Source organism: Cetorhinus maximus, chromosome 4 (genome assembly GCF_964194155.1).
Source record: "Cetorhinus maximus chromosome 4, sCetMax3.hap1.1, whole genome shotgun sequence".
Lineage (NCBI taxonomy): Eukaryota > Metazoa > Chordata > Chondrichthyes > Lamniformes > Cetorhinidae > Cetorhinus > Cetorhinus maximus.
This window is the reverse complement of record NC_135882.1, coordinates 33,290,524-33,317,137: the sequence shown is the minus strand read 5'-3', so window position 1 is coordinate 33,317,137 and position 26,614 is coordinate 33,290,524.

The following is a 26,614-nucleotide window of genomic DNA, read 5'->3' as shown; positions in this document are numbered from 1 at the left end:
CCTTCCCCTAACAAAACCATGCTGATTAATCCATTCCTTTCCAAGTGACAATTTATCCTGTCCATCAAACTGATGCATTCACCTTTTCAACATTATTGGCTAGACACATTGTTCTATTAAATTGCTCATTGGCTTTGTTTGCTGCACTCCTTGCATTCAAATAAACAGGTTTTAACATTGCCAAATTCCTGCATTGCAAACCTTTTAACTTTTGCTTCTTCTGTCTTGCAGAATCACTCACTAATTTTCTGTCTCCTGCGCGCTGCTCTGAGTTTGTCCTATCTGAATCTGCCCTTAGGTTCCCTTCTCCCTACAAATCTAGCTTAAACCCTCTCCAACAACACTAGTAAATCTCCCTTCAAGGACATTCGTCCCAGTCCTAGTCATTAAATAAAATGTTGTCCTTGTCTCTGCATGTGTTAGATTCTGAATTGAGAAATGGACACCTTAAAACTAAGCAGGGTTTTTGTAGGTTTTTTTTAATTCGTTCATGGGATGTGGGCATTGCTGGCTAGGCCAGCATTTATTGCCCAGCCCTAGATGTCCTTGAGAAGGTGCTGGTGAGCTGCCTTCTTGAACTGCCGCAGTCCATGTGGTGTAGGTACACCCGCAGTGCTGTTAGGGAGGGAGTTCCAGGATTTTGTCCCAGCGACAATGAAGAAATGGCAATATATTTCCAAGTCAGGATGGTGAGTGGCTTGGATGGGAATTTCCAGGTGGTGATGCCCTTGCCCTTCTAGATGGTAGTGGTTGTTGGGTTGGAAGGTGCTTTCTAAGGAGCTTTGGTGAATTCCAGCAGTGCATTTTGTAGATGGTATACACTGCTATTGCATCAGTGGTGGAGGGAGTGAATGATTGTGGATGTCGTGCCCATCAAGCGGACTGCTTTTTCCTGGATGGTGTCGAGCTCCTTGAGTTGTTAGAGCTGCACTCATCCAAGCAAGTGGGGAGTTTTCCGCCACACTCCTGACTTGTAGATTGTGTCAGACTTTAGTGAGTCAGGAGGTGAGTTACTCACTGCAAGATTCCTAGCCTCTGACCTGCTCTTCTAACCACAACATTTAAATGTCTAGTCCAGTTCAGTTTCTTTTCAATGGTAACCCCCAGGATGTTGATGGTGTTTCAGTGATGGTAATGTCATTGAATGTGATGGGGCGATGGTTAATTTCCTTCCTTTGTGCTAGGTATGACTCCAGCCAGCAGAGAGATTTTCCCCAGATTCCCATTGATTCCAGTTTTGCTCGGGCTCCTTGATGCCACACTCAGTCAAATGCTGCCTTAATGTCAAGGGCAGTCACTCTCACCTTACCTCTGGACTTCAGCTCTTTTGTCTATGTTTGTACTAGAGTTAACAAGTTAACATATTGAAATCAAATCCAATGTTTTATTTTTGTTCAGTAAATTTTGTGGATTTTTTATCACATTTTATGTAACTGCCAAGGACCCTCATTAATTTGATTTTATAATTTGTATTGTGCACCATCTCCAAGAAGTGACAGTTAATGAGGGCCTGTGCTTTGCGGAAGGAGAGGCCCTTTAAAGGGCTAAATATGGCAGTTTAATTTGAAGCACAACTGTATGGGATACATAGAACACTGAATATGCCAAAGGAAATTGACTGTAACTTCTTGGTCCTGCACTAATCAGAATCACAGTTAATGTTATACTTATTGGTCAGTTATTGACCAGAAAAGGTTTGGGTGTCTACTCATATTAGCAGCATAGTTTGTAAATACAAAAGATTACAAAGTCATAGCTATCCAAGACTAAAAGACCTTTAAGATCAATATCTATTTTACAAAGACATTTCCTGGAAGTTATGATTGGTGTTAATTAATTTCAATTGTCCCAACCATAAGGCTAATATTATTATGCCTGTCACATACTCCTACAAACTATAGACTTAAGGTCATAAGGCTGCTCCTCTCTCATGGAGCAGAGGACAAGATAATGCAATGGGCAAGGGAGTACTGATTATGATGAAATACAACATAATTGTTCATGGTCCCAAAAGATTAAATAATGTTCAGATTTACTAATTAAGTTTCAAAACTGAAAGTCAGGTCATTCACTAGCATTAAGAAGTCAGCTGGTGTATAATGAGGGGAAGTGTGAAATTATCCACTTTAGTTGGAGGAATGGAAAGCAGAATATTTCATAAAAGGTGAAAGAGTAGTGAATATTGGGATTGAGAGTGATTTGTACACAAATCACAGAAAGTTAATGTGCAGGTACAGTAAGCTATTCAGTAGGAAAATGGTAAGTTTGCCTTTATTCCAAATATGGTAAATAGAGTAAGGAAGTCATGTTGCAATTATATAGGGACCTGGCATGACTACACCTGGAATACTGTTTACAGGTTTTGTCTCCTTACCTAAAACACAATATATTTGTCTTGGGTAGGAGGTGGGGGGCAGGGTGGGGGGGGGGGGGGGGGAGGGGGCAGATGCACTGAAGGTTCACTAGATTGATTTCTGGATGAGTGGCCTGTCCTATGAGGAGAGATTGAGAGCCTATGGTCTCTGATGTTTAGAAGAATGAGACAAGATCTCATTTGAAACATATAATATTCTTAGAGGGTTTGACAGGGTGGATGCTAAGAGGCTGTTTCCCCTGGCTAGAGAGTCTGGATCTAGGTGTCATGGTCTAAGGTAAGTGGTTAGTTGGTTAAGACTGAAATGTAAAGAAATTTTAAATCTTCCGAATTCTCTTTGCCAGAGGATTGTGGATGCTCAATAGATGGGCATATTCAAGACTGAGATTCTGTTATTGTGGGTTTATCCATTATTTGTAAAACATATTCTTGGTTATTTACAAGTCTATTTTCATCTCAGTGCTCTACACAAGTTTGTGATTCTGCTTCCCACCAGATCTCAGTTACTTAATCCTGTGACATTGCATCATAGTTACATCAGTGGTTATATCAGTATCAGGTGTTCCTGATGTTACTCTACGTCTTCCCCAAGTCTTTATCCCAACCATTTACATACTCCTAAATTTCACATCAAAGCTTCAGACTTCATAGGGTTAGTCTCTGCGGTGCCTTGACCAATCTCTCTGATCTGGTCCTCATTTTATTTTGTGGTTGAAGACGAACTGCACTTTCTTGTTGTTCAATAGGAGTGTCTTCTACCTGGGTAGCTCTAGAGTTTCTACTTGTTTCTAGTTCCTTATCTTCATCCAGACCTAAATAGTATCCCAAGGTTCCATTGGTTTCTTTCCCAAGGCTCTTCAGTTCCTTCTGATATTTCCTTTGTCCGTTTCAGTTTTATAAGATCTTGGCTGTGAAGCTCTTTCTATTACAATGCCTTCTTACTGTTGATCCTGTATCCACACTCTCTCCCTGGGCTGTAGCACTTTCAAGTCTCGTGCTCTGTGCCTGAAGTTGAAACTATGAGCTTCACTGTCTCTTTGTTTCTCCTCATGCTTCCTAACTCTCTCATGATCATCTGAGATGGTGTTAAGTTGTAGTGTTTGTTGTGGAGCTGGAAATTGTTCTCGCAGCATCTTCCCATTAATAGTCTTGATTGTGAAAACCCATTAGTTAATGGTGAGGTTCTGTAGTTAAGAAGGGCTAATTTAATATCTGTTCTTTTTAATATATTCTTTGATTGTTCAAACTCCTCTTTTAGCTTATCGTTCAACTGAGGATATTTAGGTGAACTAGTCACATACATGAAACTATATTCCTGTGTAATGTTATGGAATAGTTTGTTAGCAAACTGAGGACAGCTGTCTGACACCACAATGTCCAGAATCCCATGTGATGTAATGTCTGCCTCTCCCACGATGCAATCTACTCACTTCAAACCATCTGGAGTAGTAATCAATGAAGATGATGAATTGCCTTTGAACTCAAACCCATTCCCGGGCGCTACCTTGGCCTTAAAGGGAAAATGGGGGGTGCCAGTGGTTTGCTCTGCTGTTGGCTATTCATTGCACATGTAAGGCAATTTGTGATTAACTCTTCAATGGAGTGACTGATGCCTGGCCATCAGACTCTCTGCTGCGTCTTGCATTTGAAACAACACAGATGAACTGAGAGTGCAAATAGAAATAAATAAGTACGATCTGATCGCCATTACAGAGACATTGGGCGGAATCGGTGGCGTGCTCGGTGGCATGAGGTGACAATATGGTGGGAAGGCCAAAGATTGGTTTCACGATGTTGTTAAACTAATTTGCAATCGTCCGCTCAGCCCATTGATGGTGGGCTACGTTTCCTGCCATCGGATGTCAGGAACCTCATTGTAATACATCTGCATATCATTATAAAGCTAGCTCACCGGATTCACCCCCCTCCCTCCGCTAGATCATCCAATCACGCGGACATGTTTCACAACAGCATATAAAAGGCAAGCACTTGGCAGGCTGAACTTTGAGCGGCACTCGGAGGTGACAGTAACGTTGCGGAGCGCTCACGAGGGACGCCTGTCGGACTTCAAAGTTCAGGCACGTTGGAGGGGGAAAAGGCTGCCCTGCAATTGAGGCAACTTTGAGGTGGGGAGGGCAAAGGGTCCCCAGCAGTTGAAGGCAGCACTACGGGTGGTGGGGGTGTGGTGGGCGAGGGAAGTGGCCAAGCATTAGGGTCACCTTGTGCATTCCTCTGCAGCTGAGACAGTTCAGGCGCAGCCACATTGATATGACTGGAGTCATGCCTCTAGCTTATCTGCCAACTCAAGCAATGCAGGGGCATCAAAGTGCTACCATGTGCACTAGAACTCTTCACCCCTCAGATACAGACTGCAAACTAAAGAGCATTTTAATGGAGTACAGAACAGTTGGATGACTGGGCACGTTGTACAATCTCCTTGCTAAAGCTGGCCATGGAGCAGTTACTGGTGGAGGCACTCACAGCCCCTTGCAATCTCATCATCCTGGTTTGGATCAGTCTTCCCCATGGTTCAAGCTAACAGTGCAGCTTTGCATTGTGGCTTAGGCCTGAGAGCACAGCATGCAGTCCAATGGGCAAAGCTGGTGCCAATTGGTCAGGTGGAGCGGGGCAGAGGAAGGTGGGGTTTTGGGCAACCACGCAGCGCACTTTTCTCTGGCCATCCAAGTGATGGCCAGCATTCTCCAGTGTGCATTAAGGAGCCTCCAGACTTAACCAAGAAAGGTTCTTAGTACACCCAAGCTAACCCATGCATCTCTCAATTTCATCCTGTAGGAGGAGTACATCAGGATCATGGAGCCTGGTGAATTAGCTGTATGCCTCGTGACGTACAGAGAGCGAAGATGATAGAGAAGAGAGTGACTGAGGCACCTGGCTGTGCAGAGAGAGGAGCAGCCCCCTCTGAAAGAAAGGGCAGCTGGGGCTCCTGCACATGCCACCAAAGAGCCACAGCTAACTAGACCCAGGATCCAAAGCCTTTCATTCCTGCAGATGACCGAGAACCAGTGTCACTGAAGATTGCGTGTGTCTAGGGAATTGGTCGGTCACATCTGCCAGCTGCTGTAGGATTTGGTGCCATGTGGACATGGAGGGATCTACTACCAGTGGCTGTGAAAGTGACCATGGTGCTCAATTTCTACACCAGTGGCTCCTTTCAGGGCTCCACAGGTGACCTCTGTGGGTTATCATAAGCCTCCATCCACAAATGCATCCATGAGGTGATGGATTCCATCTTCGCGAGGGCACACAACTTCGTGTATTTTGCCTGGGACCCGTAGAGCCAGGATATAAGAGCGATTGGATTTGCCCAGATCTTGGGTTTCCCACAGGTGCAGGGTGCTATCGACTGCACTCACGTGGTGCCCAGATTTCCGTGGCAACAAGTGATCAACTATGTCAACCGTAAGGGTTTCCATTCACTGAATGTGCAACTGGTGTGCAACCACCACAAACGCACCCTGCAGGTCTATGCACGGTTTCCAGGGAGTGTGCATGACTCCTACATTCTTAGTCGGTCACAGATCCCTAACGTCTTCCAGGGCCCACAGAGGCTGCAGGGATGGCTCTTCGGGGACAAGGCTACCTGCAGAGGACGTGGCTGATTAGACCCATGCAGCAGCCTCAGACTGCAGCAGAGCGAAGGTATAATGAGGCTCATGCTGCAACTCGCAACTTGGTGGAGCAAATCATTGGGATGCTGAAAATGAAGTTCTGGTGCCAGGACCGGTCTAGTGGAGCCCTGCAATATAGTTCACAGAGGATCTCATGCAATGTCATCACCTGCTGCGCCCTTTACAACCTGGTGCTGCAACAGGGAGAGGAGCTGGCTGAGGAGGAGCTGGAGGCCTCCTCCGATGAGAAGGACGTCAATGGTAATGGGGGCGAGGAGGTCCTTGAAGGTGACAATGATGGCAATGAGGCCCTCGCACTGGCCAGATAAGACAGATATGCTTGGGAGGCCTTCATAAGATAAGGTGCCACATTAAAAGTTATTGCGAAAAATAAACACTCATGGTGTAGGGGGTAACATATTGGCATGGATAGAAGATTGGCTACCTGACAGGAAGCAGAAAGTTAGCATAAATTGTTCTTTTTCTGATTGGAAAGATGCAATGAGTGGTGTGCCACGGGGATCTGTGCTGGGGCCTCAACTTTTTACAACTTATGTAAATGACTTGGATGAAGAGACCGAAGGTATGGTCGCTAAATTTGCTGATGACGCAAATATAGGTAGGATAGGAAGACGTGAAGAGGACAGAGGGATGTAGACAGGTTAAGTGAGTAGACAAAGACCTGGCAAATGGAGCATAACATGGAAAAGTGTAAAATTGTCCATTTTGGCAGGAATAATAAAAATAAAGCATATTATGTAAATGGTGAGAGCATGCTGAGTTCTGAGATGTAGAGTAATCTAGGGGTCCTAGTACATGAATTGCAAAAGGCTAGTATGCAGGTACAGTAATTAAGAAAGCTAATAAAATGTTATAATTTATTGCAGGGGAATTGAATACAAAAATAGGAAGGTTATGCTTCAGTTATACAGGGCATTGGTGAGATTACATCCAAAGTACTGTGTACAGTATTGATCTCCTTATTTAAGGAAGGGTGTAAATTGGAAGCAGTTCATGGAAGGTTTACTAAACTAATACCTGGATTGGGCTGGTTGTCCTATAAGGAAAGACTGGACAGGCTAGGTTTATATCTGCAGGAGTTTCGAAGAGTAAGAGGCGACTTGATTGAAACATATAAGATCCTGAGTGGTCTTGACAGGGTCGATGTGCAGAGGATGTTTCCTCTTGTAGGAGAACCTAGCACTAGGGACCACTGTTTAAAAATAAGGGGTTGCCCATTTAGTACAGAGGTGAGGAGAATTTTTTCTCTCAGAGGGTTGTGAGTCTTTGGAACTCTCTTCCTGAAAAGATGGTGGAGGCAGAATCTTTGAATATTTTTAAGGCAGAGGTGGATAGATGCTTGATAAAGCAAGGGGGTGAAAAGTTATCAGGGGTAGGTGGGATTGTGAAGTTGAGGTTACAATCAGATCAACCACAATCTCGAATGGCGGAGCAGGCTCGAAGGGCCAGTTGGCCTACTCCTGCTCCTAATTCATATGTTCACTATTCCCAAGTGACCTTGATATTTTTTTTGGAGAATGTCGAGTTGAATCGTTTTAGGGATGATTAGTCTGTCATTAAAAACTAAAAAAATCATCAATGATTATGAGACGTTTTCTCTATTCAAAGTGTTGGCGAAGCACTGGGTTTTTAGAAGTATAATCCGACCATCCATTCTGGCAATACTCTTTTATTTTGATGCACTCATCATCCTGCTGTTGTGCTTGCTTAATTTCTTATAATCTCTTTTCTGTGGCTGTTAAATGTTTAGCAATGAGAGAAGTATATGCTTCCACTTAATAAAATTTGAATCTTCCAGTTTGACTCATTCCACTGGTATTCTTGACAATGCATCTGCTGTTATCTAGTACTTCCCTTGAACGTACTCAGTAACTGAATAGTATCTCATGAGTCTCAGTCTAAAACTGAATTCCAGTCGGCATTTGTGCAATTTCCGGTAGGATAAGAAGGCTAACCAAAGGTTTGTGGTCAGTTTCAATTTTAAACTTTAATCCCATGACATAGTCAAAGAACTTCTCGCAGGCCCATGCGGCTGCTAATGTTTCTTTCTCAATGGTTGCTTATCTTTTCTCTGTGTCCATGAGAGATCTTGAGTTAAAATAAACTGGTCTTCATTGTCCATCTTTTTGAACTTGAAATAGCACTGCGCCCAAGCCTGCAGATAATACATCCAGTGCTACAATTGTTGGCAACTCTGGATCGTCGTGCGCTAGGATTTCCGGTAAAATTAGGAGATTTTTGATCTTGTCAAAAGCATTTTGCCGGCTTATGTTCCAACACCATTGATGATCTTATTTCAACAAGTGTCATAATGGCTCATTGATTTCCACAAAGTTAGGTAGAAACTTGGGCCTATTTGTTTTTTTTATTCGTTCATGGGATGTGGGCTTCGCTGGCTGGGCCAGCATTTATTGTCCGTCCCTAGTTGCTGTTGAGAAGGTGATGGTGAACTGCCTTCTTGGACCGCTGCAGTCCATATGGTGTAGGTAGAGAGTTCCAGGAAGGAACAGCGATATATTTCCAAGTCAGGATGATGACTGATATGGAAGGGAACTTGGAGGTGGTGATGTTCCCATCTATCTGCTGCCCTTGTCCTTCTAGATCGTACTGGTTGTGGATTTGGAAGGTGCTGTCTAAGGAGCCTTGGTGAATTTCTATATCAGCAGACAGTTTGGCCTAACTTCCCACAGTTGTGGCACTCAGCTCCCCCTGCTGGGCATTTCCATTTGTGCAGGGTTTTTCTTCCACACCGAAAGCATCTCAAGATGACAACTGGTGCATGTTTTCCCGATTTCACAGCCTTTTGCTTCACTGTGTTTTCCCTTTTATGTGTGACATATTGAATGGCATCAGTCATTTTCTTTCCCAAAAGACATCAGCTTCCCCATGAACATCCACTCTGTTTTGCTTCCTCAGTTCAGTCTGTCAGGCTATTTGCACTGCCTTTGTGAGAATGAAATCTTCCCTCATTTGCAAAAGATCTGATAGGGTTTCATCTAAGACCCCAACTACTATATGATCATGTATTAATTCATCTCTAAGGACAGTGTAGTTGCAATTCTGTGCAGGTTGTTTATAAATGAATCTGTTGAATCCATGCATTCACACGGTTTTTGTTTCCTCTTATTAAAGTTCGCTCACTCAATGATCAAATTTCTTTGAATACTGAAGTATGCATCAAATGCCTGGAGGACTTCATTGTGTGATCTTGAAGTCTCATCGACTTCCTGTCTCGCTATTATGTCATCTGCAATAGCCGCTACTGCGTAGAGTAATGTACTGACCTGATTCTTTTTGTTACTTCTTATGCAAACCTGAAGCTGTTCTGTATCTGGAGAATCTGTTCCTCCAGTTGAGCCTGCTGTGAGCCTTCAGTGCTCTGGAAAGGTTCTGGGAGTGGTAATGTAGACTCCATGCTTGTCCTAAGCTCTGGATCTTTTTCTTAAATTTCCTATTTCTTCATTGCAACTTACTTTCCCACCTATTTTGGTGCCATCTGCAAATTTAGCAATAGTACCTTCTATCCCTGAATCCAAGTCATTAATATAGACTGTAAATAGTTGGGGCCCAAGGACCGAACCCTGTGGCACCCCACTAGTTATAGCTTGCCATCCAGAAAAAGACCCATTTATCATGACTCTCTGCTTTCTGTTGGTTAGCCAATCCTCTATCCAAGCTAATATATTACCCCTAACTCCGTGTGATCTTATCTTGTGTATTAATCTTTTGTGCGGCACCTTATCAAAGGCCTTCTAGAAGTTCAGATATACTACATCTACAGGATCCCCATTATCCACTTTGCTTGTCACATCTTCAAAGAACTCTAGTAAGTTGGTCAAACATGATTTACCCTTCATAAAACCAAGCTGACTCTGATGGATTGCATTTTGACTTTCCAAATGCCCCATTACTACTTCCTTAATAATGGATTCCAACATTTTCCCAACGACAGACGTTAAACTAACTGGTCTATAGTTTCCTACTTTCTGTCTCCCCCCCCCCACCTTTTTTTGAATAAGGGTGTTATATTAGCATTTTTCCAATCTACTGGAACCTTTCCAGAATCCAGGTAATTTTGGAATATTATAGCCAATGCATCCACTATCTCAGCTGCCACTTCCTTTAAGATCCTGGGATGTAGGCCATCAGGTCCTGGAGACTTGTCACCCTTTAATCCCAATATTTTGCTCAGTACTTTTTCTCTAATGATGGTAATTGTTCTAAGTTCCTCCTTCTCTATACCCTCTGCACTACCTGTTACTATTAGGGTGGTACTCATGTCCTCCACCGTGAAAACTGAGGCAAAATATTGATTAAGCATCTCTGCCATTTCAGTGTTCCTCACTATTAACTCCCCAGTCTCATCCTCCAAGGGGCCAACATTCACTTTAGCTTCTCTCTTTCCTTTTATATACTTGTAGAAGCTTTTGCTATCAGTTTTTACATTTTGCGCTAGTTTTCTATCATAATTTACCTTTGCTCTTTTTATTATTTTTTTAGTAACCCTTTGTTGATCTTTAAAAGTTCCCCAATCTTCCAGCCTGCCACTGACCTTTGCAATTTGTTATGCCTTAGTTTTTGCCTTCATGTTATCTTTAACTTCCTTGCTTAGCCATGGATGCTTTGTGCCCCTCTTACCATCTTTCTTCCTCTTTGGAATATATTTTACCTGGGAGGAATTAAATATCTTCTTAAATATCTGCCACTGTTCATCAACTGTCCTACCTTGTAGTCTTCCTGCCCGGTCCATTAGGGCCAACTCTGTCCTTATGCCTATGTAGTTACCTTCGTTTAACTCCAGAACACTAGTATGGGACTCAAGTTTCTCACTCTCAAACTGAACTTGAAATTCTAGCATGATCACTCTTCCCTAAAGGATCCTTTACTATGAGATCATTAATTAATCTCATCTCATTACACAAAACCAAATCCAGAATAGCCTGCTCCCTGTTTGGTTCCACAACATATTGCTCCAAGAAACAATCTCTAATACACTCTATGAACTCTCCCTCGAAGCTGCCCATGCCAATTTGATTAGTCCAGTCTATATGCATGTTAAAATCACCCATGATTATTCCCGTGCCTGTCTTACATGCTTCCAGTATTTCCTGGTTTATACTGTGCCATACTGCTAAACTACTGTTTGGGGACCTGTAGATTACTCCCACCAGGGACTTCTTCCCCTTGCTATTTCTTATTTCTACCCAGACTGACTCTACGTCTTGCTCTTCAATGCCTATATCATTCCTCACTATAGCACTAATCTCTTCCTTTACTAACAAAGCTACACCGCCTCCTTTTCCTTTCCTGCCTTTCCTTCCGAAACACTGAGTTCCCTTGGATATTCAACTCCCCAACTTGTTCTCCCTGTAACCACGCCACAGTAATTACCACCAAATCATGCCTATTTATTTCTATTTGCGCTGTTAACTCACTAGTTTTATTCCGAATGCTATGCGCATTCAGATACAAAGTCTTTAAGTTTGCCTATTGTCAATTTTCCATACTCTTATCTGATTCTTTGGTGCAATATGGTGTTCACACACTCTGTCCCTTCCTTTCACTTTTTGGTAACAATCAGCCTCGTCACTAACCTGCACTCTTACCCTCTCCTTAAACTTTGATTTTATATATTTCCATGCAACTGAACTCTTCCCCCCCACTATTTAGTTTAAAGCCCTATTTACAGCCCTAGTTATGCGATTCACCAGGACACTGGTCCCAGCATGATTCAAGTGGAGCCCATCTGAACGGAATAGCTCCCTCTTTCCCCAGTACTGGTGCCAATGTCCCATGAATTTGAACCCATTTCTCCCACACCAATCTTGGAGCCACGTATTTACCTCTTTAATCTTATTGACCCTGTGCCAATTAGCTCATGGCTCAGTTGTAATCCGGAGATTATTACCTTCTTGGTTCTGCTTTTTAATTTAGCCCCTAGATGCCCGTATTCCCTAGCAGAACCTCTTTCCTCATTCTACCTATATCGTTGGTACCTACATGGACCACGACAACTGGATCTTTCCCCTCCCACTCCAAGTTCCTCTGCAGCCCAGATGATCCTTAACCCTGGCACCAGGTAGGCAACACAGCCTTCGGGACTCTCGATCCTGGCTACAGAAAACAGTATCTATTCTCCTAACTATGCTATCCCTGAATACAACTACATTTCTCTTTCCTCCCCCGACTTGAATGGCTCCCTGTACCACGGTGCTATGGTCAGTTTGCTCATCCTCCCTACAGTCCCTGCTCTCGTCCACACAGGGAGCAAGAATCTGCTGGATAAGGGCAAGGGCTGACGCTCCTGCAGTGCTACTTCCTGGATCCCTCTACCTGCCTCACTCATAGTCCCACTCTCCTGTCCCTGACCACTGGCCAAATTTAAGGTAGTTAAACTAAGGGGTGTAACTGTCTCCTGAAACACAGCATCCAGGTAACTCTTCCCCTCCCTGATGTGTCGCAGTGTCCGAAGCTCAGACTCCAGCTCATCAACTCTGAGCCAGAGTTCCTCGAGCAACCAACATTTGCTACAGATGTGGTCACTAGGAACCACAGTGGGGTCCACCAGCTCCCACATCATGCATCTTTATTTTATTTTATTAGTTTTTCAATACGTTTTTAAATTTCCTACTGGTCTTTAGTTTATCAATCTGTAAAGTATTTCTCCTGTTTACCTTTAATCTGAAAGTAAGTTAGAATCGAGATTCAAAATACACTCGTTTTGGAGATTATGGCTTTACTCTACACTATCTACTACTCAGCCAATCTTTGTGTCATCTGCAAATTTCCCAATCGTGCCCCCCACGTTCACGTCCAAATCGTTAATATCTAACACAAACAGCAAGGATCCCAACACCGAGCCCTGTGAAACACCACTTGAGACAACTTTCCATTTGCAAGGGCATCCATCGACCATTACCCTTTGTTTCCTGTTACAAAGCCAACCTTTAATCCAGTTTGCCACATTACCCTGAATCCCATGGGTTTTTACTTTCCTGACCAATTTGCCATGTGGGACCTTGTCATATGCCTTGCTAAAATCCATGTACACAACATCCACTGCACTACCTTCATCAACCCTTCTTGTCATTTCCTCAAAGAATTCAATCAAATTTGTGAGGCAAGACCTTCCTTTAACAAATCCATGCTGACCATCCCTGACTAGTCCTTGCCTTTCCACATGACAGTTAATCCTATCTCTCAGGATTGATTCTACTAATTTGCTCACCACCGATGTAAGACTAACTGGCCTATAATTGTTTGGCATTTCCTTTGATCCCTTTTTAAACAATGGAACTACGTTTCTATTTCTCCAGTCCTCCGGTACCTCCCCTGTATCTAGTGAAGATTGGAAAATCATCCTCAGAGCATCAGCTATCTCGTCCCAGACTTCCTTCAGCAGCCTCGGAAACAATCCATCAGGCCCTGGTGACTGATCAACTTTCAAGGATTTCAACCCTTCGAGTACTTTCTCACTCTTTATGACTATCCTGTCCAATATCTCGCAGTGTTTCTCCTGGACTACTATACCTACAACCTCCCTTTCCTTTGTAAATATGGAGACAAAATATTCATTCAAAACCTTCCCACAGCCTCTGCATCTACACACAAGTTCCCATCTTCATCTCTGATAGGTCCCACTTTTTCCTGAACTAACCTTTTAGCATTAACGTATTGGTAAAACATCTTTGGGTTATCTTTAACTTTACTTGCTAATCTTTTTTCATGCCTTCTCTTTGATTTCCTTTAGGTTTAGTGGATCTTACAGATCTGAAAAGAAACTGAGTGAAGTAAACTATTTGGTAAATACTCCAGATAGAAGAAAGAAACGGAGGGCGTGTCATGTAAATATGCTTAAAAGGTACTTTGACAGAGAAGATAACCAAAAGTGGTGGTAGATAAGGAGAAAGAGGTAGAAATGAAAGATTCTGAAATTGACTTTTCTCTAACCAAATTGGACAATGAGGGGGTACTTAAAAATTTAAATGCAATATTGAGTTACCTTCCAGACAAGTGTCACCGCTCGTCATTTAGATTTCCGCGCTCTTTCGCGCGCATGTGCGAAAGAGCGCAGGGCCCAACTCTCCCTCCTCCTCCCACCCGCACAGGTAGCGCTGAGCGCTACCGGCCGTGTGACATGCTGGGTGGGCCTTAATTGGCATGCCCACGTAAAATGGTGGCACACAGCCGATCACGGGTGGTGATCAGCTCCGTGCCTGCCCATGCCCGCTCCTGACCAGCCCGCCTGACATGCAGAAAATTCTCTCCATGGAGTTTATTACTGCAACCATTTAATTTACAGATTATACAGGTGGCTGGATGAGAAAATCTAGTTGCAGATGCATTGTTGAAAGCTCAAGGGAAATTGGACATTTAAAACCTGGATACTGGACTGAAAATGACCTCTGTTGATACACAGGATTTGGATATGTTGTTATGTTAATGCATGCACCTGGTAATGTAATAGTTTATCTATATAGTTAAGTATAGTAAGTAATGTAAGATGCGTTGAGAAAATGAAGCTGTCTTTTAAAATTATGGTTCATTTTCCCATAAGGATGGAGATGTTACGAAACTATCATATTTTTTCATAATTGTGTTGGAGGATATTGTAAGGTAGGTTTATGGTTGTGCGTGTGGATGGTTCTGTCTGTGTGACTGATTTAATTCAATTAGAATCAGATAAACTGCAAGGTTGAAATTATCAGAAGAGTTGGGTGTAAAGCTTTTGAAATGGAGATGGACAAGCAAGGATGAGGGTTCCACTGATAAGGTGTGAATGTAATTTGCATTTTTTAGATAAGTGAAGGGGTTATTTGATTTTCAGAGTGATGGTAAGATGTTTACAACTAACAAGATAAATAGGGCAAGGTTATTATGTGTGTTTTTCCCAAAAGGAAAGAGCGCATATTGACAACATGAAATATTTTATATTATGGGAAAAGTACATTTCAGAAAGCATGTAAAACAATGGGATTTTACACACTGAAGAGAGACAAACATATATAAAGAAGGATGGAAGGTTATGTGATGTGTGGCCATGTAACATCTTGAAAGATACACCATGTAAAGCAGCCTTGGGGAAAAGCCTCTAACCACTTTGCAGGAGTCTGCTGTGCCAAGTAACTAATGTTGTATTTGGGCCTTTGGAATTCCACTGTCGAGTGGGTGCTGTTGTAACCTTTCTGGATTTCTTATTTAAAATTAAGATCTATTTTGGACTGTTGCCTTAAAGGAGGTGTGTAGTTGGGAGCCTATTTAATTAAGAACTTTCGGAATTCTTAAGACCAAATAACCATGTAACTGTAATCTTGTGTGTGTTTATTGTTTTGTTCTTTCCTTTGTTAATATATGTTTTGATTTATTTTTTTAAATCTCTCAAGTTGTTAGTGGACTCACTACTTCTGAATTCAGTACACAAATCTTCTCGTAATAAATACAAATTGCAATACTGTTGTGATAGCGTGGCCAAGTTTCCCTTGTGAATTTGGGTGCCTGGCACATATCACCTCCCACACCATAACAGAATTTCCATATCAAAACCTCAGCTCTCCACAGCTCCCTCTATCTCAGTAACTGTAGCTGTTGAGGCACTTATAACTGCTAACGGAATTTAGTGCAACCTGCCAAAGAGCATTTCATGGTGGGAAGGGCAATAGAATCAGGTGGGAGCAGGCAAGTAGGAGCCCCATAGGCAGAAAGTGATGGCAGGAAGGCAGCAAAGCGGCAAACCCACATCGATGTAGCAGGAAGCCCATTTAGATAGTTAAGAAGGCTGTTAACATTCATTCTGCTGAACAGTATTACACGTGTACAAAATAAAAACAGAATTACCTGGAAAAACTCAGCAAGTCTGGCAGCATCGGCGGAGAAGAAATCAGTCAACGTTTCGAGCCCTCATGGCCCTTCGGCAGAACTGAAGCATAGTTTCAACAAGGGAGAAATATAAATTGGTTTAAGGTGGGTGGGGGGGAAGAGGCACATTGAGGGTGTGGTGTGAGCAGATAATCAAAAGATGTCAGAGACATAAGGGTCAAAGAGGTGTTGAAGGTGGTGGTCTTTGTCTGAGAAAAGTGCTAATTAAGAATGGAAAACAGGATATTCAAAGTACAGCTCTAGTGGGGGTGGGGTGGAAAGACTAACAAGGTTTTAGTTTTAGATTTAAAAATAATGGAAATAGGTGGGGAAAGAAGAATCTATATAAATTATTTAAAAAAAGAGGCGGGTGGGGGGGGAAAAGAAACGGGGTGGGGATGGGGGGAGGGGGAGTTTAAGATCTAAAGTTGTTGAATTCAATATTCAGCCCAGAAGGCTGTAAAGTGCCTAGTCGGAAGATGAGGTGCTGTTCCTCCAGTTTGCGTTGGGCTTCACTGGAACAATGCAGCAAGCCAAGGACAGACATGTGGGCAAGAGAACAGGGTGGAGTGTTAAAATGGCAAGCGACAGGGAGGTTTGGGTCTTTCTTGCGGACAGACCGCAGGTGTTCCGCAAAACGGTCGCCCAGTTTGCGTTTGGTCTCTCCAATGTAGAGGAGACCGCATTGGGAGCAACGAATGCAGTAGACTAAGTTAGGGGAAATGCAAGTGAAATGCTGCTTCACTTGAAAGGAGTGTTTGGGCCCTTGGACGGTGAGGAGAGAGGAAGTGAAGGGGCAGGTGTTGCATCTTCTGCGTGGGCATGGGGAGGTGCCATAAGTGGGGGTTGAGGAGTAGGAGGTGATGGAGGAGTGGACCAGGGTGTCCCGGAGGGAACGATCCCTACGGAATGCCGTCAGGGGGGGTGAAGGGAAGATGTGTTTGGTGGTGGCATCATGCTGGAGTTGGCGGAAATGGTGGAGGATGATCCTTTGAATGCGGAGGCTGGTGGGGTGATAAGTGAGGACAAGGGGGACCCTATCATGTTTCTGGGAAGGAGGAGAAGGCGTGAGGGAGGATGCGCGGGATATGGGCCGGACACGGTTGAGGGCCCTGTCAACAGTATTACACGTGTCTCTTGGGATTAAGTGAGTGGCAAGTGAAGATCACCCGATCCAGATTGTCAGATCCCCAACAAGTGAAAGCTGGCAGTGTTGAAGTGGGGAGGAAGAAGGTTAGTCATTACGCTGCAGCCTTCCACAGGAAGACACGTTCACAGTGTTATAGTCTGAGAGAGAGGGATGGAACAGTCTGAGAGGCACAGATCGGAGATGGATGGCCTGATGGAACTGTCGGAAGGACACAGATCAGAGAGGGAGGGCCTGATGGAACAGTCTGAGGAACACAGATTGGAGAGGGAGGGCTTGGTGGAACAGTCTGAGGGACACAGATTGGAGAGGGAGGGCCTGATTGAACAGGCTGAGGAACACAGAATGGAACATCAACTCTAGGGACAGCAGTCAGAGACACTTTTTGTTAGTGTAACCTCAGTACAGCACAACTTCTTTGATATTGGAGCATATGTTGTGAGAAATAGATGATAGCACAAAAATGATCCAAGAGCAGTACAACCTTGCCTTATATCTTTGCCTAAGTAAAAGAATAGCTGTGGTGGGGAGGATTCCTTTCTACAGCTGCTGGGGAAGCTGCTAACTTTGCTGCCCATGCATTTGCACCTGCCTCACTGGTTACACCATTTGGTGGGCTAAGTGTGCTTATAAGTGTCATGCTCTCATCATACGTCTTAAATGAGCGACTGAATATTCATAACAAAAATAAAAATACCTGAAAAAACTCAGCAGATCTGGCAGCATCTGCAGAGAGGAACACAGTTAACGTTTCGAGTCCGTATGACTCTTCAACAGAACTAAGGAAAAATAGAAAAGAGGTGAAATATAAGCTGGTTTAAGGGGGGGGTGGGACAAATTGAGCTGGATAGGGAGCCAGTGATAGGTGGTGATAGCCAAAATACATCATAGACAAAAGGACAAAGAGGTGTTGAAGGTGGCAATATTATCTAAGGAATGTGCTAATTATGGGTAGAAAGCAGGACAAGCAAGGTACAGGTAGCCCTAGTGGGGGTGGGGTGGGGTGAAGGGAAGGGATCGAAATAGGCTAAAAGGTAGAGATAAAACAATGGATGGAAATACATTTAAAAATAATGGAAATAGGTGGGAAAAGAAAAATCTATATAAATTATTGGAAAAAAAAGGGGGGGATCGGAAGGGGGGTGGGGATGGAGGTGAGAGTCATGATCTAAAATTGTTGAACTCAATATTCAGTCCGGAAGGCTGTAAAGTGCTTGGTCGACTGTTCCTCCAGTTTGCGTTGAGCTTCACTGGAACAATGCAGCAGGCCAAGGACAGACATGTGGGCAAGAGAGCAGGGTGGAGTGTTAAAATGGCAAGCGACAGGGAGGTCTGGGTCATGCTTGCGGATAGACTGAAGGTGTTCTGCAAAGCGGTCACCCGGTCTGCGTTTGGTCTCTCCAATGTAGAGGAAACTGCATTGGGAGCAACGAATGCAGTAGACTAAATTGAGGGAAGTGCAAGTGAAATGCTGCTTCACTTGAAAGGAGTGTTTGGGCCCTTGGACGGTGAGGAGAGGGGAAGTAAAGGGGAAGGTGTTGCACCTTCTGCAGTTGCATGGGAAGGTGCCGTTGGAGGGGGTTGAGGTGTAAGGGGTGATGGAGGAGTGGACCAGGGTGTCCCAGAGGGAACGGTCCCTACGGAATGCCGCCAGGGGGGTGAAGGGAAGATGTGTTTGGTGGTGACATCATGCTGGAGTTGGCGGAAATGGCGGAGGATGATCCTTTGAATGCGGAGGCTGGTGGAGTGATAAGTGAGGACAAGGGGGGCCCTATCATGGTTCTGGGAGGGAGAGGAAGGTGTGAGGGCGGATGCGCGGGAGATGGGCCGGACACGGTTGAGGGCCCTGTCATCCACCGTGGGTGGAAAACCACAAAATATTCATGGCAAGTTAGGCTGCATGCTGAGCATTGTAGGGACAACAGTAATGGTGATCCATTTTTCAGAAGAGGAAGGAGTTTATTCCTTGCATGAGATGGAAGAAAGCTAAAAGACACAGGGTTCAACATATTTGCCAGCATAACAATCATAGCCTCCCTGGTATTGATGATATTTTTGCAACCAAAGTTGGACCAACTTTTTTATTATGAATAATCTTACAGCACCATGATATGGAACAAGACTAATGCTCTCCTTTCTATGAACAGTGTAACTCAGCAGGCACCAGAGGCACCATTATCACGCATCCCTTAGCAAAACATGATCGCCGTCGGCCAGCCTCTTCCCACTTAGGAATTTGTCATCCGGGTCCACCGGCAGGATCCCAATCTCCTGGACAACATTCCGACCTATTTGGTTCTGATTTATAGCAGGTGCTTTCCAATTGGGGTTCACAGACCCAAAGGCTGCACAAAGAGATCTCAAGACGTCTGTACAGTTATCAAATCAGTACTATTCACGACTCCTTAGGTACTGAAGCAGTCCATGTCCAAATGCAGCAAGACCTGAACAATATCCAGGCTTGGGCTGACAAGTGGCAAGTCATATTCGTGCCACACAAGTGCCAGGCAATGACCATTTCCAACAAGAGAGAATCTAACCATCATCCCTTGACATTCAATGGCATTACCATTGCTGAATCCCCTACTATCAACGTACTGGGAGTTACCATTGAACAGAAACTGAACTGGACTAGCCATATAAGTACTGTGGCTACAAGAGCAGGTCAAAGTCTAGGAATCCTGCAGCAAGTAACTCACCTCCTGACTCCCCAAAGTCTGTCCACTATCTACAAGGCACAAGCCAGGACTGTGATGGAATACTCTCCACTTGCCTGGGTGAGTGCAGCTCCAACAACACTCAAGAAGCTCAACACTATCCAGGACAAAGCAGCCACAAACATTCACTTCCTCCACCACCAACGAACAGTGGCAGCAGTGTTTACCATCTACAAGATGCACTGCAGAAACTCATCAAGGCTCCTTAGACAGCACCTTCCAAAGCCACGACCGCTACCATGTAGAAGGACAAGGGCAGCAGACCCATGGGAACACCGCCACTTGGAAGTTCCCCTCCAAGTCACTCACCATCCTGACTTGGAAATAAATTGCTGTTCCTTCACTGTCACTGGGTCAAAATCTTGGAACTCCCTCGCTAACGGCACTGTGGGTGTACCTACAGCATATGGACTGTAGTGGTTCAAGAAGGCAGCTCCCTTCTCAAGGGCAATCAGGGATGGGCAATAAATGCAGGCCTAGCCAGCAATGCCCATATCACGTAAATTAATTTTAAAAATCTTAGTGATCTGTGGCTGGGCAGACCCAGCCCCACTCCACAGTACTTCTGCTTCTACTTCTGATAGTGTTCCACTAGACAATTCACCTTTTGGAGCCCCTGCCTGATGGTGCTCGACAGATGAAATGTACCAGTGAGGGGAAGATTGTGCTTAACTTTCCTAGCATGGACCAGCTCCTATGTTTTTTTTTTCATCTAGGAGTGTCCTAGAGATTAATCTTCAAATTCCAAAGACTCCAAGCCAAGTTCCATCACATTAGAATCTTAAAGCTGGGCCTGTACTTCCTTCAATCACCAGCCCAGTTACATCAACTTGAGAAACTCCTGGAATTCTGGGGCAACATTGCGGAGACAGAGATTCAGTATGTCAGATCTGTTTCCTCTTCACTGCTTCTGGAACTGAGTCGGGTAGAGACAGGGATTACAAAGAATAGATTTGGACCATATATTTCTTCCTATAATTTGTCAACGTTTGGCTATCTTGCTTTATACTGAGAAAAATGTTTCCGGCAGTGTTGGAGATATTTCCTGTTTGGTCACTTTTGGATGTTTGAATAGTGAGGAACCGGGGCAGGGGGTTGTCTGGGGGTGGTCACACACACATAATTTGAAGTGTTGTATTTGTGAGAGAAACCAGCACTTAAAGAGATCCAGGTTTCTGTCATTGTTTCAGTACTGGGTCTGATGGAAGCTGTTTACAACAGGCAGGTGTTCTTCAATAACATTTCTAATTAGAAAATCAGCCGAGTGCATATAAAATCCACCATTATAAGATAATAATTAAGAGATAAATGTTGCAGCTTCTCCACCTGCCCACATACCAATAATTGCAGCCCACATGAGTAAGTATTGAGACTGCAGAGCGAGACATCTAATTACCATTATCACATCTGGATTTTCCAGAGCACATTGAAAATGCTACATCAGTCATATGGCCCACTGCCTGTGTTTGAGATAGGCTTGTGATGACTAATATCAGTTTGATGAGGGAAAATAACAGGGATAAAGGAGGATTAAGTATGTGACAGGGTAAAGATTTGCAGGACTGAGAGCTGATCAAATGCCCTACAAACTAATCACAGTCAGCATGAGTGGAAACGTTTACCATTCAAAGTTTACTGTGGTTAAATTACATTGGTGGAACAGGTCATCTCACGACTGTGTCCCCTTAGTTAGAATTTTTCCTCACCCGTCAGCTCAAAAATATTTGGCACTGCAAATTGTTGGAAGTCTGAGCTGATAACACTCTCCTGGGGGTTACGGAGGGCCTAAACCAACAGTCTGCCTCTTTAACCAATGAGATTTAAGGATTGAGAAAGTACAGAGCAACAACAGAGAAAGGCACAGGTTAAATTGAGAGAAAAAGGGAAACAAAGAAAAAGGAGACAGGAAAAGAAAAATACATTTAAAAATAATACTTTAAAGAAGTTTCTCACAAAAATGTGCTGGAATGAGATTCCATTGTTTCAATTGTTACCTTTCATTAAAAGGGTACTTACACTCCTAACTTTCTATGGTGAGTTTAATTGCAACTAATGTACAAGTGGAACAATTTCTTCAAGCTCATGGGGCGGTTGAGGGTGAGGTGCCATTTTTGCAAGGCTAATGGCAGAATCTTCTGGTGATTCACAATTCACTGGGTATCGCTTCCTTGGTGCAAGTTGTTGGATGATTTACACATGCATGCACATTGAACTCACCATTATTCTGGTAGCAAAATGTGAATCATTGAATAATTTTAAGGGCTTCTGAGTCACAGCAGCTGTTGCAGTCTCAGCATCCTGTCACCACTTTTTCAACTGCTCAAAATTTGTATTTGGAAATGCTTTTTTACAAAGTACAGATAAATCTGGTGTGAAATTGTAATTTTGTAGCATTCAAACATATTAACAAAGTTGTCTGAAAATCTTGTCCACTATTGAATGAAAGTCTTTGTTCAAAAAGCAGACAGAAGAAATTCAAACCCATGTGCATGCAGCTCCTGGTCCAGTAATGCCTCAAATTTTAAATTCTCAAACTTGAGTTGATATTCCACCATGGTCTCACCCCTCCTTTATCCCTGTAATTCCAATCAGTACTACAACAGACCGCCACACTGCATCAGCAGCAAACTACCACCACCATACTCCACTACCACACTCCACCACAACACTCCATCACCACAAACCACCATGCACCACCACCACACTCTACCACCACACAACACTCCATCACCACCATACTCCACAACTACACTCCACCACCACACACCACTACTACCACACAACACAACACTCCATCACCACCAAACTCCATCACCACACACCACACTCCACCACCACAAACCGCCAAAACACAACACTCCACCACCACACTCCACGACCACTCTCCACCACCTTCACATGCCACCACCACACACCACCACCACAAACCACTTCCACACACCACCCCTGCACAACCATCACTCTCCATCAAAACTGAGTTGATATTCCGCCATGTCCTTACCCCTCTTTTATCTCTGTAAATTCCTCCAGTGCTACAACAGACCACTCCACCACCACCACACACCACCACCATCACATTCCACCACCATCACACTCCATCACCACCGCACACCACCATCACCATACTCCATAACCGCACTCCACCACCACTACATGCCACCAACATGCTCCACCACCACACTCCACCACCACCACACTCCATCACCACCACACACGACCATCACCACACTCCACAACTGCACTCCACCACCACTACATGCCACCAACATGCTCCACCACCATACTCCACCACCACCACACTCCACCAGCTCCACACACCATCAACACCACACTCCACAACCGCACTCCACCACCACTACATGCCACCAACGTGCTCCACCACCACCACACTCCATCACCACCACCATCACCATACTCCACAACCGCACTCCACCACCACTACATGCCACCAACATGCTCCACCACCACACTCCACCAGCTCCATACTCCACCACCACCACACTCCACCAGCTCCACACACCATCAACACCACACTCCACAACTGCACTCCACCACCACTACATGCCACCAACATGCTCCACCACCACACTCCACCAGCTCCACACTCCACCACCACACACCACCACCAGACTCCGTCATCTAACATCACCAATACAGACCACCTGCACACACCACCCCGCACAGTCCTCCACCACCACACTTCTCTACCATCACACTCCACCACCTCCATACTTCACCACCTCCATGCTCCACCACCACACACCAAGACCCCACCCCAAAACCACACTCCACCACCACATGTCAATAGACTCACCACCACCACATCCACCACCACATGTCAATAGACTCACCACCACCACATCCACCACCACACTCCACCACTACACACCACCATAATCCACTACCACACACCACCAATGCCACAATCCACCACAACACACCACTACCACACACTAGCACACCCCAGCACCACCACTACACACCACGATACATCACCACCGCAAACCACCAGACACCTGATGATCCATCTCAGCCTCCTCCGGAGATCCCCAGCGTCACAGATGTCAGTCTTCAGCCAATGCAATTCACTCCACGTGATATCAAGAAACGGCTAAAGGCAGTAGATACTGAAAAGCTATGGGCCCTGACAATATTCTGGCAATAGTACTGAAGACTTATGCTCCAGAACTTGCCGCGCCCCTAACCAAGTTGTTCCAGTATAGCTACAACACTGGCATCGACCTGGCTATATGGAAAATTACCCAGGTATGTCCTGTACACAAAAACAGGACAAATACAACCTGGCCAATTACCGCCTCATCAGTCTACTCTTGATCATCAGTAAAGAGATGGAAGGGGTCATCAACAGTGCTATCAAGTGGCACTTGCTTAGCAATAACCTACTCACTGAAGCTCAGTTTGGGTTCCACCAGGGCCACTCAGCTCCTGACCTCATTACAGCCTTTGTTCAAACATAGACAAAAGAGATGAACTCCAGAGGTGAGGTGAGGGTGACTACCCTTGACGTCAAGGCCGCATTTGACTTGAGTGTGGCATCAAGGAGCCCTAGCAAAACTGGAGTCAATGAGAATCAGGGGGAAAACTCTACGCTGGTTGGAGTCATACCTAGCACAAAGGAAGTTGGTTGTGGTAGTTGGAGGTCAATCATCTCAGTTCCAGGACTGCGGGGGTTCCTCGGAGTAGGGTCCTAGGCCCAACCATCTTCAGCTGCTTCATCAATGATTTCCTTCCATCACGTGGGGATGTTCACTGATTTGCAACTCCTCAGATACTGAAGTAGTCCACGTCCAAATGCAGCAAGACCTGGACAATACCCAGACTTGGACTGAGAAGTGACAAGTAACATTCGCACCACACAAATGCTAGGCAATGACCATTTCCAACAAGAGAGAATCTAACCATCGCCCCTTGACATTAAATGGCATTACCATCTCTGAATCCCCCACTATCAAAATCCTGGGGGTTACCATTGAACATAAACTGAACTGGACTAGCCATATAAATACTGTGGTTACAAGAGCAGGTCAGAGGCTGGGAATTCTGTGGTGAGTAATTCACCTCCTGACTCCCCAAAGCCTGTTCACCATCTACAAGGCACAAGTCAGGAGTGTGATGGAATACTCTCCACTTGCCTGGAGGAGTGCAGCTCCAACAACATTCAAGAAGCTTGACAGCATCCAGGACAAAGCAACCCGCTTGATTGGCATCCCATCAACAAACATTCACTCCCCCCACCAGGGACACACAGTGGCAGCTGTGTGTACCACCTACACGATGCACTGCAGGAAGTCACCTTAGGCAGCACCTTACAAACCCACGACCACTACCTTTTAGATGGACAAGGGAAGCAGAAACCTGGGAACACCACTACCAGGAAGTTCCTCTCCAAGCCACTCACCATCCTGACTTGGAAATATATTACCGTTGCTTCACTGTCGCTGGGTCAAAACCCTGGAACTTCCTTCCTAACAGCACTGTGGGTGTACCTACACCACAGTGACTACAGTGGTTCAAGAAGGCAGCTCTCCACCACCTTCTGAAGGGCAATTAGGCGTGGACAATATATGCTGGCCTTGCCAGTGATGCCCACATCCCATGACTGAATAAAGAAAAACACACCACCACACGTAAATGGGGTTAAGCGACACCTAGGCCAGGCAGTCAGGCCCCAGCGATCAGTACATGGGGAGGGTGTTGCTAAGCGCTAGCATACCTTTGCCGTGAGGACCTGCCCCAAACGCTGCCTCACTTATGCACAGGCAGCCAAAGCCAACGAGGGGGAAGCAGAAGAAATGCTTCGTGTCACTACTACCAAGGACACTTGCAACACTCCAACCACCATGGTCCCCAGTGAGAACAACGGGGCAAAGGAGGACTCAGAGAGAGACAAGGTGGAGGAAAAGATTGAGGCAGCAGACAGCCAATCAACAGCACTGCCCCCTGAACCTCCCACTCCTCAGGAGAGTGAATCAATGGAGGAGGAGGAAGCAGCGGAAAATCAGCAGGGGGAGTGGCAGCTGGTGAAGAGAGCCAAAAGGAAGAAGGGGCTAAGAAGGGACCAAGCCACTTCCCAGACAAGTGGCAAGAGGCATCTCCCATCCGACACGGATGACAAGGGCAGCAGCTCTTTGGACGAAGAAGTGCAAGGGCAGCACCTACAGAAGAAGCGGCAAAGCTCTAGGGAGTTTGGGTACGAGACACCCGAGCTCCAGAACATTGGAGACAATGAGGAGACCAGTGCACTCCAACTTTGCCCACAACCCAAAGAGGCCAGCGCACCCCAGCTCCAGGAATCTGGGAGCAGTGAGGCGCTCAGCGCACCCCAGCTCTAGGAAGATGGGAGCAGCAACGCTCCAGAGGGGGAGAAGATTGGAGAAGCTTCTCCAACAGAGGACATTTCAAATCCCATTCTCTGCACGAACCCCCAGATGCCACCTGAGCAGAACATTGCCAATGGGGAGGTTCAGGACAGTTTCCTCAGCCCATCCAAAGTGAGGCAATTTGTGAACAATATGGGTATGCAGGAGCAGACCAAAGGTCTGGGACTCTCAGAGGTAACAGGTTTGGTAAGAGACTAAATGCTTTAAAATGGGTGTAAAGATTGTAGCCATAAACGTGCGTAGCATTAAATCTACTATGCGATGTGTTGCGACCTTGGACTACCTTGCCAAGGTCAAAGCTGACCTGTTGTTTCTGCAGGAGTGTGCGATTCCGTACCTCAGTTCCTACAGGCAATGGTCACGATGGTGGTCCCATGGGCCATCGATCTGGTCGGGAGGTAACGACTTTCGTACCTCCGGCCTGGGTATTCTGCTGCAGGGAGGCAACTTCACCGTCTCCGAGGTTAAGG